Source organism: Phodopus roborovskii, unplaced genomic scaffold, assembly GCF_943737965.1.
Source record: "Phodopus roborovskii unplaced genomic scaffold, PHOROB, whole genome shotgun sequence".
Classification (NCBI taxonomy): domain Eukaryota; kingdom Metazoa; phylum Chordata; class Mammalia; order Rodentia; family Cricetidae; genus Phodopus; species Phodopus roborovskii.
Window position 1 is genome coordinate 8,110,535 of NW_026125391.1, and position 14,798 is coordinate 8,125,332.

At 38.2% G+C, this 14,798-nt stretch overlaps 1 long non-coding RNA gene and 1 pseudogene across 1 annotated transcript in view; one reads left to right on the top strand and one right to left on the bottom strand.

The window, feature by feature from the left end:
- The window catches only part of LOC127214959 (uncharacterized), a 125,863-nt gene that overhangs the window by 10,475 nt on the left and 100,590 nt on the right, over positions 1-14,798 (top strand). The gene's annotated exons all lie outside the window — the stretch shown is intronic.
- Positions 7,016-7,481, bottom strand: LOC127214958 (transcription factor BTF3-like; annotated as a pseudogene).

Here is a 14,798-nt window from a genome sequence, read left to right on the forward strand (position 1 = left end):
AAAAGACACCATTAGGACAGCACTTGCTAATTCTGTGAGTTTAGCCCTTGTTATACTTGGAAAGATTCAAAACATTAACAAATAGAAGAGAATAAATGGTATTAGTGGTCTGGGATAATATTGGTTGTAATAGTTTTAATGATAACCAAGAGAAGATGTTCTCACTGGGCAAACCTGAAAATCCCAACATCCAGAAAGGATTGTTTTAGACAAATAGGTAAAGAGATGTATATTTCCCTACTTTTAACAAAAGACCCATCAACATGGCAAAGAAACATTGAACAAATTAATTTATAATCTTCTCAAGGCTTGAAAAAATTATTCACTCTTGAACCTTGAGTATGTCTTCTACCTCATATTGTTTGATTGACAATAATTGTTTTAGAATGGGATCGCTCTTTTCTGGGAATCTTCCTTCCTGCTAACACACTATTCTTATGCCAGGACAGGTTTCACAGAGAACTAGCAATACTTTAGCTATTTGCCTTTTGGTTGGTATCACATCAACTGGGAACATAACAAGTCTAGTGCTATATACTCATTACACTTTTTTATTGCAGGGCAAACGATGCAGTTACACCACATATGTGAACCCAGTAGGAGAGGATTAGCTTCGGTACTGATGGTAAATAATGCAAGATAACCCAAACAGAAAAAGACTATTTTTACACAGTAGCTCAGAAACGTTTGTTTTATTAGATGACATAACACTCATTATACAGGATACTGTTTGCTATCTACATTCTACAATGGTTTTCTTACCTTTCCATGAGAAAAAAAAAATCTACATTTCATGTTGACTGAGGAAAGACTTTTTACAAAAAGTTCTTTAGCTTGATCCCCCCAATCTTCTTTTATGTAGACTTGTTTTTGACTGCTATACATATTTATATATTTAAAGATCCTTTAAGAAAATTAGTCTTCTTTCCTCCCCTTCTTTCCTTCCTCCCCTCCTCCCCTCCTCCCCTTCTTCACCTCTGTCCTCTCCTCTCCACCTACTTTTCTTTTCTTTTCTATTTTTTTTTTTTTTGGAGATAGGGTCTTACGTAGCCTTGACTGGCTTCAAACTCACTCTGTGGGTGATGACAACTGAAAACTTTTCATTCTCCTGCCTCCAGCCTCCTGAGTGCTGGAGTTTAGGCACGAACTGTCATTTTATTATAACCATCCTCATGGTATCCCATGGTAGTTTTGAGTTTTCAGGTCACTAGTGATAAATGATGTTGGATACCCTTTCATATCTACTTCTGTATATATTCGTTTGAGAAATGTCTATTAAGATTATCTGTGAATTTTCATTAGGGCATTTGTCTTTCTGTTAATGAATTCTAGGCACCCTTTTTATGTTTTGATTCTTGGATCTTTAACATAATTTACAAATACTATCTCCTATACTGTGTGTTTCTATTTTCAGCCACCTGATATATCAAAAGAGTTTATAAATTTGAGAAAGTTCAGTTTATTTACTTTTTCTCTATTGCATACATTTAAACTTTTAGCTCATACATTTAAGACTATGACTCACTTGTAGTTCATTTTCTTCTGAATGACAAGAATGTGTTCAATTTCTTTTGTACAAGGAATACCTGTATTTCTACATATGCAAATGAGGACTAAACAAGAAACAAATGCCTTCCTTTAAGATCACTTAAGCTCTTTAATTATTCCTGTATTTGATGTAGAATGAATCAAAAGGCACAAAGATGAGGTTTTATGTGCCACTTCACTCACAGACATGGTGCTTTGAATGGATTGTCACATAATTTTTTGCTGTAATGTAAGGTGGAATTTACACAGGGTCTTAGAGCACAGTAGGGATAGAACTCTCACTTAACATACTTCTTGACTTTAGTGCATAAAAGGGCTTATTTAGCTTTTCTTGTGTTGAGCTCAGAATTCAGAAAGCTTTCTCCAGTTGACGGGCAGCAAATGTTATGGTAAACAAGAGTGAAATGTAGAACAAACTATTCTTACTGGTTTGGGAAGATCTATTTACTTAGATGCTCTTATACTGGTTTGATTTATACTCTTATATTTAGATAGAAAAAATTATATTTGAAGACACCAGACTTTACCCTTAGAGCCACTGAGGGAGAGTCACTGAGTATGGTCTAGTTGTTTTTGAAGGCCACCATAAAATACAAAGACATTGTACTTCAACAGAAATCCATCACAAATCAACCTGGACTTTGCTAGCTCAATATCCACTCTTAAATAAACATTCTCTCACTTATTGATGACATTGGCTTCAGAAAGAGTTTTGGTCTTGATGGGAGATGTCATTCTGTAAATATGTTTCTCATACTGGTTAGTGAATAAAGCACTGTTGGCCAATAGGAAAGCAAGATAGGTGGGGCTAGGAGACAAGGAGGATTTGAGGAAGTAGTAGGGAGGAGTCAACATGTAGAGACTGGGGACTAGGGAGACCAGATGCCGGGCCCACTCCCTGGTAAGATGAGACCATGTGGAAATACTTAGATTAATAGAAATGGGATAATAATTAAGACAGAGCTAGCCAATAAGAAACTAGTACCTGGCCAACAGCATTATATCAAATACAGAGTCTCTCTGTGTTAATTGGGGCTGGCGCCACAGCAGGACAAGACCGGCAACTGGGAAAACTGCTGCTAACATGGTCCAATGATTCATTCAATAAACTCGAGCACACACTCATGCATGCACACACAGTCAGACAGACACACAACATTGCATATGCTTATCTAATCATCATATTCTTTTTTTCTTTTGAAATGAGTCATAATGTTTTCATCTTACTTTCACATCTGTTACAACTTAAGGGAGGGATTTCACTGTAATTTGTTTTCCTTGGCAGTCATAAAGGTGGGGTGAGGCAGACTGATGATTATGCTCAAAATACTAGTGGCTATGAGGTGATGAAGCCACCTATGTGTACTGGAGCACTCTTGCTCTACTTGCTTCCTACACATTTTTCCTTTTTAGTTATTATGTCCTTTTGCACGCATTTAAAGTGCTTTTATTTGGGAGGAAAGAAGTCAGAAAATCCTTGGAATGGAATTATGATGAGTCTACTCTACTTACTTAAAAGTAGCGAAGCAAAGGGCAAAACCAAGACAAAGAGGGAGATAGCTTTAAAAAATACAATGAATTCCAGCCTCTGACAAGAGTTTAGTTCTCAACTAAGGATGGTCTGTGCTTCTATGGTCCTTCTGTTCAAGGCAGCTTGCTCAGAACATACAATCAAATGTCTCACTGTATCTAGCCTTCCCTCCCTGATTTTGGTTCTTACCTGTAGGTGGCCTGCCTTATTCTCTGGGGACCCTGCTGCCCCCCATAGAGGCTCAAGTTCTCCAGTTGTTCAGGAATCACTTCAGCCTGGTTCTAGGAGCCAACTTACCTTACTGTGGGTTCTCCTGTTGCTCACTCTTTGATTTTCTTAATCATCAGCTTAATCTGCAAAGTTGATTTGGAGCCAGGGAAGAGGGGAGGGGAGTGCCATGACAAGCCCTTGGAAAAATTAATTTTAGGCAGGTAAATTCTTGTCCTCCATGCAGCCAAGTATTGAGTAAAATCCAAAGACTAAGAGCTCTGTAATTCATAAGTTGGTCATGAATCCTGACAACTCCAGTAAAAGGCTTTCAGACAAAACTGGAGAAATGTTTTTCTCATTGAATGAGTGTCAACATGGGGAGAAATGTTAAAGTACATATAGATACTATACCCTGCTTGAGAATCTGTGATAGGCAGTGGCTATGTTATCCCACCCCACATCATGTTCTACTTTTGTAGGTATTTTTTTTTAAAGATAAATGTACTTTCTTTTAGTTTGTTTCCTATAACAGCTTTTGCTTTTCTCAATTAACTGTTAATTCACTTAATTTATGGGAAATTAGTTCAGTGATATATAAATGTCGATAGCTAACATCAAATCTTAAAAAAACAAAACAAACAAACAAACAAAAAACCCAGAAACAGTCCAGACAATTAGTTTTGAGGAAGTAAATACTCAAAGATTAGAATCTGAAAATGTTATCTAATATTAATTAATATAAGTTAATACAACTGGAATAGGCTACAATAAATACTAGATAGGTACATTGGATGGTTAGTAATAACATATCCTGGAATCTGAGTTATTTGGAACAAAGATAGAATTTTGCCAAATAAAAAGTCCAGTGATGTTTTTCTGTATTCTACACTCACCAAGAGTCCATGTTTGTTTGAGAATCCAGTTTTGAATCACACACACACACACACACACACACACACACACACACACACACACACACAGTCTGAGTGTCTAGCATTTAAGAAATGTTGTTGACTTTGGACTAGAGTTCTTTTGTGCCCAAATTGGAAGACTTCAAAAACCTTGAAAAGCAGTATTAAATAATTTGTATTCAGTCCATAGATACAATATGTTATTAGTCAGTACTTAGCATATAATTGACTAATGCACTTGTTATCATTGAACATCTTAGTAATATTAGATATAGTTCTAGGTGTATATATCATATAATAAATGCAATACATATGGTATACATATGTTAAGTAAAGAGAATATGTAGAGCTATATCATTTTGCAAAAATATTGTGCTTATGAAAAACTCATGGGAATATTCTGAAAGGATATGTTCAAAGGTTATTGTGATAGAAGAATTGTGAGTGATTTAGCTTACATTTATTATTTTTTATACATTTGCACTAGGGAAATACTATTTTATAACAGTACAAAATATTTTTGTTAAAGTGGAAGTTTGGGGAGTAATTTTCTTCAGAGGCCCCAAAGTTTTATTTAGAGTTAATTTGAATAGTAGTAACATTTCTAGAATAATAAGGATATAACACAGTAGAATGTACTTAAGATAGACTGAACAGACTTATATACACAGTACTGATTTACTTTTAAAAAATCTAAACTAATACTACATTGAATTTTTTGCTTCATGCATACTTTATTGATCTCTCCTTATAAATTAATGGTGAAAACTATTTTTATGACAATTTTTATTTAAATTTGAAACAAGCTTGTTTTACATGTCAATCCCAGTCCCCTCATCCTCTCCTCCTCCCCTGTACCTCCTCAACTCCCCCCATCCCATCCCATTTCTGCTCCCCAGCGAGGGTGAGGCCTTCCATGGAGATCTTCAAAGTCTGTCATATCATTTGAGCAGGGCCTATGCTTTCCCCTATGTGTCTAGGTTAAGAGAATATCCCAAAGTCCATTCGTATACTAGGGATAAATACTGATCCACTACCAGTCCCCATAGACTGCTAGTACTCCTAACTTAACACCCACATTCAGGGTGTCAGTCCTATGCTAGTTTCCCAGCTATCAGACTGGAGTTCATGAGTTCCCCCTTGTTCAGGTCAGCTGTTTCTGTGGGTTTCTCCAGCCTGATCTTGACCCCTTTGTTCATCACTTCTCCCTCTCTGTAACTGGATTCTAGGAGTTTGGCTAGTGTTTAGCTGTGGGTGTTTGCTTCTGCTTCCAAAGCTCTAGGATGGCATATTAGGTAGTTATCAGTCTCATTATTGAGAAGGGCATTTAAGGTAGCCTCTCCACTATTGCTTAGATTATTAGTTGGGGTCATCCTTGCAGGTCTCTGGACATTTCCCTAGTGCCATATTTCTCTTTAAACATACAATGGCTCCCTCTGTTATGGTATCTCTTTTCTTGCTGTCCTCTATTCTTCCCCTGACTCAGTCTCCCTTGCTCTATCATGTCCTCCTCTCCCCTTCTCTTCTCCCCTTCTCTTTCTCCTAATTCCCTCTCCTCATGCTCCCAATTTCCTCGGGAGGAAAAATATTTTTATTAAAACATCCATTTACCTTGGCTTTGAATGATCAGAAAAAAAAAATACATCTTCACATGTAATTGAACTAAATTGTGCCATCGGGACAATTATTACCTCAGTAAGTACTCATTTTTGCCTGCTTTGTCACTCAGTCAACAGGTCTGTATGAATTTGCTTTTGTTTAAAGTGCACAGCCGACCTTAGAGCACTGGTGTACTTGGCAAACTTTCTCATGATGTACTTTTCTCCTGTCCTTCTGTTTTCTTTGACAAATCCCTCTTTTCCTCTCATATCCCACAAAGCTAATTCCATATGATGTCCAAGGCAAAACAAGAGTTTGGAAAAATGACTTTTCAACATCAAATTTTGTTTCAAAAACATTTCTATCACTCTGTTCTGATGAGTTTTTCTAGGGACTAAATGTATATCAGAGCTCAAGTTACCATGTATCCCAGCAAGCATCCATCTGATAACAACCTCAGAAGTGGATCCTAGGATAACCTGTGCTGGAAGAATAGAAAGGAGACATGAGGGTGTGTTGGTCTGTCTATGGACCTATCATCTGTCTGTATGTATTCATGTATGAATCTATTTCTGTCTATCATCTATCTCATTATCTATCAATGTATATCTATCTATCATCTTTAGTCTGTCATCTGTCATCTGTCATCTATTTATGTCTCTGTTTCATGTATAGGTAGCATAGTTCCTAAATATGTTCTCCAAAACTAGTAGAAAAACTGTCTCTGGTATTATAAATGTATTTGGTGAGGAAAATTCATAGGTCCAAATAGGGAAAGGCTCAATTTTCCTTTCTTAAAAAATTCCTTATGTTGTTGAAAATCAACTTCTTTTTTCTTAGCAGGTGGTAGCTTTATTTCATTATTTTTCCACTATTGATGTTTTATCTTGTTTTTCTAAATCCCAGATAATTTAATTTTAAACTACAGGAAAGTGGAAATATCTATAAAGAACTGTTTTTGTTGTTGTTGTTTTGTTTTTAATTAGGCAAAGAATGTTATTAAACCCCTTTCCAAATTTTATTTCCAGACTTCTTCAGCTTAATTTGCTGCAAAGAATGCATTGTGTTTAAGCAAAAACTGAAAAGAGCTGCAGTGTCCAGGGGGCGTGGGTTTAAAAATATCCATAAACAAAAGAATTTTACAAAGCAGTCATCATATAAAATAGCAGCTCCTGTGACTTCTGCAAGTGTCCCCTTCTTCAGAAGTCACCTCAGTTCAGTTTGCCTCGTTCTAAGAAGCCTCATGAAAATTCTCCACCAGATCTGGGACTTCATCATCATCCTCTCCAGTAGCAAGTGGTGCTTTCCCATTCACAGGTTGTTTGGGCAGAGCTGCAGCCAGTCTCCTTAAACTAGTCAGACTGTCTGCTCCAAGCTGGTTTAGGATGCTGGGAAGCATTTCTGTCAGCTGCTTTGTCTCAGAGTGGCCTGTAATGGTGATAGTGTTTGCTGCCAGAAACACCCCAACTTTAGAGTTGTTAAAATGGATCATTGTTCCTTGGATTGTAAACATGTTCACCTCTCCATTACCAGAGCTATTGTTCACCTCTAACTTTTTAAAGGAGAACTGCAGTTTTTTTGTCGTCTGCTGTGGCTGTTCTGTGGACCACCTTCTTTCTGCAAGCAGTTCCTTTCCCACCAAAGTGCGCCTGTTTTTCCTGGTTCACGATCCTTTCTTTCATCTTGTCTGAGTTGAAATGGGGCAGCCCGGGGAACTAGGGTTCGCGCTCAGGGGGTCTCGGGACCAGTTGAGATAAGGTGCACACATGCGGGGACACAAGATGGCAGCTAGCTAAAGAACTGTTTTATAATGTATTTATTTATAACTGTAATGGTTACCAGAAGTTTGAAACACAATTCTTAGTTTTGATATGAGGTACTGTTCGAACTTATTTACAGTACATTGCAAAGTGAAGATAGTTCTAATAGCTGCTTCTCCTCATACTTGCCCTTTCTTCATTCCCACAGAAGAAAAACACTTCAAGCGTTCAATTGCCCACAGCAGGAGAGGCCATGGACAGTAGGGGAGAACCTACTATCATTTTCCTAAACCAATGGGATTCCTCACTGTTTTCCAAATGCTTATCATTATATCGCCAAAGAAGCTTCTTTTGTAATAGTTGGGGACAGATCAACAACTGATTAAAATGCATACATTAAGGGACTGTGGGGTGCCTAACTCCAATTGCTACATCTTCAGCACAAATCCCATACCAAGGCTCAGGGAAAATCTTGGAAGAGCCAGAGGCCCAGGCTGCTTGCTGCTAGATATAGTATATCTTAGACATGAAGGGGAAAATGAGCTCATGCAATAGCAACAAAACAATTGCCTGAACAAAATTGGTGTAATGGATAGTACCATTTGTCATGCCAACATGGGCAGGGGAAATTCCACATGGTCCCAGGCCTAGATGAAGTGCTACAGGTAGTCAGTGGCTGCTGAGGTGATGTTCAGCTCAACTGATCAGCCTTGGACACATGTGCACATGAACAACGATAAAGGGACTCAGTAGGCTGTATTTACTTGTGTGTGTGTGTGTGTGTGTGTGTGTGTGTGTGTGTATGTGTGTACACATGCAGCATTACTAACAATGAGATCATAGATCTGGGAGGGGGGGGACATGGGAAGGATTAGAGGGGGATGTATATGCACTGCTGATTACGAAGTCCTCCACTTAAAAATTATTTATTTTTATTTTTATTTTCTGTACTTTGGTGTTTTGCCATGGATGCCAGGTTCCCTGGAACTGGAGTTACAGACAGTTGTGAGCTGCCATGTATGTGCTAGGTATTGAACTTGGGTCCTTTAGAAGAACAGTCAGTGCCCTTAATTGCTGAGTTATCTCTCCACCCCCCCCAAAGTTTTCAAACAGTGTGGGGACAGCTCACTAGTTAAGAGCATTGGTTATTTCTGCAGATAATCTGTATCTCCACTTCCTGATAATCTAAAGCCCTCTTTTGGCCTCCCTAGGCGCCAGACACTCAAGTGTAGACAACCATGCAGTCAAAATACCCATATACATATATATAAATATATATATATATATATAATAAAAATTAAAATAAAAACAGTCTAGGGAAAAAGGGAATGATTCATAGAACAGCTAAAACATGATAGAGACATTCATACTGAATAAATACTAATAAAAGGAAAAATGCAACATAAAAATGAGGACAAAAGACTAAAGCCTACTTTCTATAACATCTCATCTGTGACTTTGAAGAGATTTCCTGGTCTCTAGACTTGTCTCCAGAAAACTCAGGCTTACCTGAAGGTCATGTTCTAAAGTGAAAACTGCCTTTGTTGGGTGTGTGTATGTGTGTCCATGTCATATGCACTATGTGCATATCGTGTGTGAGTGCATTCATGTCATGTATAGGAGTGTGTGCATGGCATGTGTGTGAGAGAATGTGTATGTCGTGTATGTGAGTGTATGCACATCATGTGTGTGAATGTGTGTACATCATATGTGTGTGTAAGTGCATGCATGTTGTGTATGAGAGAGAAGAAAAGGAGAGAGAGAATGTATGTTGTGTGTGTGTGTGTGTGTGACTGTGCTTTGCAGGTGGTTTGACTAGGCAAACATTTGTTCATCACACACACAGGATTTCCACAAACTGTGTTGAAAGCAGCTGGGTTTTATTCAATTTCCAAGCAATTGTTTTTGTGTCCCTGTTGGATTGAAAGATAAAGGTATTCATACAAAATGCCCAAAGTTGGCATTTAAAGTGATTCTTCTATTTTGTTTAGTGTAAGATAGACTTCTACAGAGGATGAACAGTAATCTGGGAAGCTTGTAAGGTTTCCTTTTGAGCAAGTTTGTACTATTTGTAATAAATAATGACATCATTCTTATACAGCCAGCTAGACACAGGTTAAAAACCGAAGATCATACATACCTGAGTTACCAGCTGACACTTTAAGTGCATCATGTTAAGACATCATGAGTAATGTTATCATTTATTGCTTACAACTCTTCAAGTACCCTGTCCCAGAGAATAGTCACAGCTATTTTATAGGTAGGAATTTAATATTGTCTCCTAGAGTGTTTGTGTTTTCTTTTACTGATATTGGGTCTCAGAAGTATTTCTATTGGAAAATTTTCATGGGCTACAAGAAATCGTTAACATTTTAAAATATAGTAGAAAATTTTCAACCATGAAAACATATATACAGGCAGAATTACACAGATTGAATAGGTCATAGTTAGGAATATATATGTATATGTATGTATGCAGTAACTGTCAGTGAAAAAAAGAGGTCATGAACTTGAAGCAGAATTGGGAGGGGTATATGGAAGGGTTTGGAGGGAGGAAAGGGTAGGAAGACATGTAACTGAATTATAATCTCAAAAGAAATAACTAGCAGAAATGCAAAGTCTGTTATGTCACAGTTGCACCAAATGATAGTAAAAACTATACATTTATTTTGGTGCTAATATTGAAAATATGATTATGTAAACTCATGAACATTTTATTTCTTTCCATGAGCTTTATTTCTGAGTGGTCTCCAAAAAAAAAAAAAAAAACAATGGTCAAAGCAGAGTGAAATAGAAGCTACGAGTTATCTAATGAAAGCAAAGCCTTGTGGTTGTATTTGCCCCCATATTTATTTAAATGACATTTCTTCAGTGTGGATAAGTGGAACCATAATCTGCAGATTTCTTCTTTCTCCTGCACATCTCCTAGCACAGCTATTCTTCTGAACTCATTCTATTCCTTTCTAGACCATGCATGTCTTTGTTCAGAGCTCACATTTGGCCCCTCAAGAGCCCTCAGAACAGGTCGGTTTGTGGTTTTTCACTAGAGATGCCACTTGCACTGAGATTTTATCTGGAAGATGTTTTCATCTGGAACAACAAACTGAATTGGTCTCTCTGTCTCAGGCCCTTGACATGAAAAACTATTTGATTTGACACTAAAAGCTGTTTTCTTCAGGAAAAAAAAAAAAACAAAAAAACAAAAAACCCAGGATTAAAATCACCGCAAATTCCTTCCTAAAAAAAGCAAACAAAAAACAAACAAACATTACTCACTGAGTTCTAGACTCACCGAGTTCTAGACTCCATTTCTATTAGAAAACACCTCAATTAGTTTTCAAATGTTACAGCAAAAGATTCCTTATGGATTCTTTTTTTCACTGTTATTTGCATCAAAAATGAGGTATGATTTTATAAAGCCAAAAAGGGAGGCCTTAACGTCATAGCTTTATCCAGTATGTATATGTGCTCATGCGCACGCACACACAGTCACACATGTACACAGATATATACAATCACACATACATTCATACACTCTCTCACACACATTCTCTCATATACTCACATACATACTCACATTCTCTCTCACACACTCACATTTTTTCACAGACACTCTCCCATGCTCTCATACACTCGCATTCTCACACACAAATTCTCTCACACATTCATTCACACACCCATACTCGCATTCTCTCACACTCACACTCACACACACACACGCTAACATTCTCTCTTACACACACTTTCTCACACACTCACAGTCTCTTGCACATTCCCACCCACCCATATTCGCATTCTCTCACACACTTGCACTTTCTCACACATTCATACATGGTTTCCAATAATGAACACTTAGAGAAAAGGAATGATATAAATTCTTTGTTATAGGCTTTTTGTGAGTATTGTTCACTAAAACTATGTTCTCTCTCCCCCGGTCCCTTTTTAGATATCTTTCACAAGTTCCAGAGAGGGTATCATTCATGACGGGTCAAGATAGTAAGTCGAATGGCAGTATACGGCATAGAAAATCCAAATCACCTAGAGGTGGCATTTTGAAAATCAGAATATAAAGATATATACACTTTATAAGGCTATACACATCTCGGTCGAAATGTACAGAGATATATTCATAACATTACTAATGAGAATAGCAATGGATTATAGCTCATCCATCAAGAAAAATGTTTGACATAGTAGTTTACATTGAGCATGGCATAGCCAATTGGGTAAGGACCATGACAACTGAGGATAAATTTTGCTTGCTTGGCCATAATAATACTATCTTTATAGTTTATGTTGTTCTCTCGTTTATTTTCTCAGGTAACAGAAAGATAGGTTTTATCTTGCCTTTAGCAAATAGGAACACAGAGACTCTCAGTGGTCACATCCATTCTGAAGGGTCACTTACCAAGTAAACAACAGAGCCGTACCTCAACTCCAGGCTTGCTTACATCCCAAGCCTGTTCTTTCATTTAACCCATGTGGACTCAGTCTTCCAAAGAATGTCAGGAGTTACGAGGAAGTATTTGTCACTTAACATATTTTCCAGCAGTTTCTGAGAGGTTACTTCATCTTTGTCATCTCCCTCTGGCACAGTCATACCTAGGACTGTCCTTGCACTGCCTTATCCACACAGTGGGGGATTTTCATCATGATGTTCCCAGAGACCCAAGGAGACAATGGGCCATCAGATTCACTCAAGGCTTCAGTCAGTGGATTTGTATGGTGAGGAAAAATAACCACCATGGCCGAGAACACCTGCAGATTTGTGCTGTGTGGGCTGTAGCAGAAGTCTAGCCCACTTTATGTTAAGTGTTAAGTGTCTCAGAAGACATCACCATTGCTTTGAATGCTCCCTGAGAAGGACAGTAATTGACAGTTTGAGTCGAAGGCTGATGGGTGAAATGTGAACCCCCCCTTTTTTGCTAATGTCAGCATTTGGGGGCTCTGGGTTCCATATCAGACTTAGTCTCTTGCTTTCTAACTCTGAGAACTTGACATTACTTAACACTTTGGCAATTTTCTTTATCTGCATAATGGGGACTATACTAATGCCTCTATACGAAATCTTTATGAAGAAGAGTGAACTCCTTTCTGGGCCATGATTACAATGGTGACTGATAGTGTATGCTAAAGAAATATCACATGACAGGGAAGAATTTTTCCTGCATGGAAATAAAAGAGGCACAGCCCATCTCTATGATGCCCAACAACAAAGCTCACGTTGCCAGAATACCTTTATGGTTAATATGCATATGGTTTTATACTGCAGTAAACTCCCAGGTACTGACCAGAAATAGATAGACATGTACAACTAACAGATGTGCTCAAATAATATCTTCTCTGCCAAAGAAGTGTGGGGTGAATTATTTGTCAGTGTTTTAACTCAAAACCTATTTTTTTTTTGACAAACCAATCATCAAACATATATTTGTTTCTAATTTTCAAAAGACCGTTGATTCTTCCTGCTATGGACTGTGTTAGGAGCATCAACCAGGGAAAAGTTTGTGGGCTGGTCTACAGACACTGTCTTTCCATGTCTCCTTAAGAAAGTGTTACATAAAAAAACAAATCATCTAAAGGAAGTTCCCACTCTACATGCTTCTGTTTTCTCAGCCGTCTGAGAACTCAGCAATGGGCACCGATGTGACTACTCATGCCTGGGAATTTCATGGTTTGCCCTAAGGCCTGAGTCTGAATCCAGCTGTGTATATGCAAAGCATGTGTGTAGGCTTAGTTATCATCTTCCTCACACTCAGTTTCTAGACACACAAGCAGGTTCAATACTGTCTCTCTCAAACCACTTCTCCCAGGCATAGTGTTACATCTGTGCTGGCCCCAAGACAAACCTGCTTCTTTTCCCTCTTAAACCACCCCAACCCTTAAGTCATTTGTTATGCTAGATCTTTTTGGTAGTGTTTTCCTCGTCTAGCTCAAAACTGGCTTTGTCATTTCTACTTTCTTGATGGGGATTTCCAGTAGTTTTCGACTTTTCTCTCTTCCAAATAACATATATCGCCATTCCTTAGACCGTCCATCTCCATGATGGCAAAGACTGTGCTTCCTTTTTCTAATATAAGTTTAATGACCTCTCAGTGCCTAATGTATAGTAGTCACTAAATGCTCACATGCTTGTAACACAGACAACTGCATGATTTAAGAAACCTCCCCCTCAAAATTCCACACACAATCACTACCATTATTATTCAAAATATAAAACTGATCTATTACTTCCAAGTTAAAATACTTCTGTGTTTTGCATTAGCACTGGCCAGGTTTCGCCTGAGATGAAGTTAACACATGCTTATCCATTATACCTGCTGTTCAAAGGAAGGCATCAAATGCTTGTCATAGATTCTCAGGATCTCCCAGGTTTGGTCTCCACCAACTCCATTTTATTACTACCACCCGCCTCTCCACCACCACCAGCATCACTTGTTCATCACCATCATAATCGCCATCTTCAGCATTGTTCTGGGATTGGTGATTGAACCAGTGCTTTATACAGTGCTAGGCAAGAAATCTACCTTGAGACCTCTGCCAATTCTTCAACTCCATTCACAGTGCACTCTAGGAATCTTGACACTAGAAACTCCCTCTGCACTGATGATCCTGTCCCCTCAACATATCTCTTTGTCAGTTGAAACCTGATTTTAATATTTCCCTTCTTGGAAAATTTTCAAGACATTTCCTTTCTTGACTTGGATGATTTTGGCCTCTGATGGGAGATGTCATTCTGTATATGTTTCTCATACTGGTTAATAATAAAGCACCGTTGGCCAATAGGAAAGGAAGATAGGAGGGACTAGGAGACAAGGAGGAAATAGGAAGGAGGAAGGAGGAGCCAAGATGGAGAGTCTGAAGAAAGCAGTATGCTGCCAGATCCCCGGTAAGAGAAATACATAGATCAGCAGAAATGGGTTAATAATTAAGGCAGAGCTAGCTGATAAGAAACAAGTAACCGGGCCAACAGCATTGTATCAAATACAGAGTCTCTGTGTATTATTTGGGGCTGGCACAGCAGCAGGACTAGACCTGGCGGCGGGAGGAAAAACCCGTACTCGTTACAGGCCTCTACGGTTTTTATCACTTCTTCATGCTCCCATCATTGAAATGACCACTGTATTCTTGCCTCAGCATTCTTCTGAGACCAGGGTTGTGTTTAATTGTCTCTTAACGTGCATCTCCAGCAGAGAGAGATGCTCTCAACAGGGACTAAATAATACTGATCATTTATTT